This window comes from Colobus angolensis, unplaced genomic scaffold, assembly GCF_000951035.1.
Source record: "Colobus angolensis palliatus isolate OR3802 unplaced genomic scaffold, Cang.pa_1.0 Scaffold30, whole genome shotgun sequence".
Classification (NCBI taxonomy): Eukaryota; Metazoa; Chordata; class Mammalia; order Primates; family Cercopithecidae; genus Colobus; species Colobus angolensis.
The window spans coordinates 5,101,418-5,104,658 of record NW_012116266.1 but is presented as its reverse complement, the minus strand read 5'-3'; positions in this window follow the sequence as shown (position 1 = coordinate 5,104,658).

The window sequence follows — 3,241 nt, the reverse complement described above, 5'->3', positions numbered from 1 at the left end:
ACAGGAGCAGAAAACCAAACACTGCATGTTCTCACTCATAAATGGGAGTTGAACAATGAGAACACATGGACACAGGGAGGGGAATATCACACACTGGGACCTGTCAGGGGGTGGGGGTCAAGGGGAGGGAGAGCATTAGCACAAATACTTAATACATATGGGGCTTAAAACCTAGATGATGGGTTGATAGGTGCAGCAAACCACCATGGCACATATATACCTATGTAACAAACTTGCATGTTCTGCACATGTATCCCAGAACTTGAAGTAAATTTAAAAAAACAAAAAGAAAGAAAAATGTCTGTTCGTGTCCTCTTCCTACTTTTTAATGGGATTGTTTTTTTCTTGTTGAGTTGTTTCAGTTCCTTGTAGATTCTGGTTATCAGCCTTTTGTCAGACATATAGTTTGCAAATATTTTTCCCATTCTACAGGTTGCCTACTTACTCTGTTGATTGTTTCTTGTGCTGTGCAGAAGCTTTTTAGTTTATTTAAGTCTCATGTGTCTATTTTGTTGCCTTTGCTTCTGAGGACTTGTTCATAAATTCTTTGCCTTGGCAGTTGTAAAGAAGAGTTTTTTCTTGGTTTTCTTCTGGAGTTTTTATAGTTTCAGGTCTTACATTGAGGGCTTTAATGCATATTGAGTCAATTTTTGTATATGGTGAGAGGTATGGGCCCCATTTCATTCTTCTGTATATAGTTAGCCAATTTTCCCAGCACCATTAATTGAATAGGGAGTCCTCTCCCTAGCACATATTTTTGTTAACTTTGTTGAAGATCAGTTGGTTGTAGGTAAGTGGCTTTATCTCTGGGTTCTCTATTCTGTTCCATTGTTCTATGTATTTGTTTTTATACTACTACCATGCTGTTTTGGTTACTACAGTCTTATCATATAATTTGAAGTTAGGTAATGTGACACCTCAAAGCTTTGTTCTTTTTGCTTAGGATTGCTTTGGCTATTCAGCTCTTTTTGGATTCCACACGAGTTTTAGGATTGCTTTTGCAAATTTTGTGAAAAATGACATTCTTTTGTTCTGATAATTCTTAACCCCCCTCAGATCAGTTTGCTTATCTGTAAAATGGGGATAATAATAATCTTCCTCACAGGTTGTGTATTAAATGAGATCTGGAATGTAAAGTTCTTGGTATGGAAATGCTATTATTTTTACTGAAAATGTTGTAGAGTCTCAGTATCCTGCGTATTGCTGGATTTAAGGTCCTTATGTTATTTCTGTAATTTCTACCTCTTGGTATATGTGAATGCCATTGGATTTCAAAAGCAAATGTGAAAGGATTCTAATAAAATGGTTTGCTTCTTTAGTGTCATACATGTTAAAACAAAGGAAGGCAAATGTCAAAGTTTGTGTTTCTTTTTATTCTATGGAATGAAAATCAAATATGGCTGGTCAAATAAGAAGGCCAATAATATTTAATTATTGCTTTGTGAATTCATATAAGTCAGCTGACCTCTCTGGGCTGCAGCTTCCTTCTCTGCAAGATAAAGGAGTTAGACCAGATGAGTGAACTATTTCTTTTTCAGCTAAGTTTGACCCGATTACTATTATTTACATAGTATTAACTAGATGCTATGTAGTTATCTTTAACATGCTTGAAGACAGTTATTAACTCACTCCTTAGCCTTTTGTTGTTGATTATGGAAAACTACTGGGTATCTGTGTTTCTACTGTGTATATTCTCGGTATGTATAATAAGTCTCAGAGCCTCTTGTTCTAAGATCTGCGTAGTCTGGTGGCTCTAGAATAGGGATGACCTTTTAGGAAAGGTCACCTTGCCATCTGTAAATTTTTCTCAGATAGACTTCAGGCCCTGGGTAAGGCATGGGTTCCCCTAACTGGATAGAGGATCAGAGCCAGGAAGGCTGAGTCAAATTCTAGAAGTGAATCTTCTCTAGGACTCAGGGCATGGCTTTGTCACTTACCTACAGTTCAGAAGGGTGAATGAATCATTTCCAAGGACAAATTTCTCCAAAGGACCAAAAGATGTGTTAGTAAGGGGAGTTCACAAAGACTGTGTTTGTGGCAGAATTGAAGTGTGAACAAAGAAGGTCTACCAGGAGAGGAAATACTTTTGATCTGTCATTTATTAGATCAGGAGGGAGGGACACGAAGCCTGCCTCCTCTTACAGCTAGGTCATCAAAGAATTTGACTCTAGCATTTTAAAATAGCAAAGAAAAAAAGTGACAACACTAGGGGTTTGTTAAACAATTTATGATATGATTATAGAATGGAATATTATGCATCAATTACAAATAATGTTTATAAAGATACTTAAATGACGTGGGAAAATGTTCAAGATATAACAAATAATAGTACATATCTGATGAAAACTGTAAGTAAAACATGATATTAAAGATGTAAAAATCTTAATAGACAAACAGATGCAAGGCAGTGGACCAGAATATTAGCAGTGTTTATATTAGGGTGGTAAGATTATGGATGAATCTTGTTTTAATGCTTATAATTTTTCTAAACATTCTCTATGAAATATGTCTTACTTTTATAGTTAGGATAAAAAGCGATACAAGTTATCTTTTAAAACAACCCACAAACACAAAATCCCCAACTAGAATAATTAGACAAAGCTTAAATTATCAAAAAGAAGAAAAAAATTACTGGAAAAGTTTTGAAGAAGTCATTGAGTACAAGATACTGACGTAGGTGCCGGAAGAAGAGAGCAGTTGGCTGTGCTGGTGGAATAACCCTCCCTGCAAAGGGCCTGGGAAGAAGGGTGCAGAGGGGTGGTTATGGGTTTCAGAAATCCTGCTACAGAGCCTCCTTTTGTGCCCTATTACTTAACCTTGAGGGACATAGAGAGCATGAGACACCAAGGGGCTTTTGGTTGTCTTACCATCCCGCTAAGAACAAAGAATGTTGTTTTGACTTTCCCTTTGCTTAGGGAACCTCCCCCAGATACTCAGCTGGCTGGCTGCTTGCAAGTAGAATGGGTTTTGCAAAGTTCTTAGAAGTGAGTTGGAGGAAGCTTGACATAAATCAAGCACTGTGTGCTAAATGCTCCAGAGGGCTACCTTATGTTCCACACAAATGTTACATTTCTAATATTTGTAACTCCTTTAAACATTTATGTGGATGTTTCCCAATTCCTCAATAGAATTTTTACCATTGTCTTTTTGACACAACCTGTCCCCATCGTATGAAAATCTCTCCTCTGCGAGAGACTTTATTCTTTCTCTCTCTCCCCTTCCTCCCTCCCTCCCTCCCTCC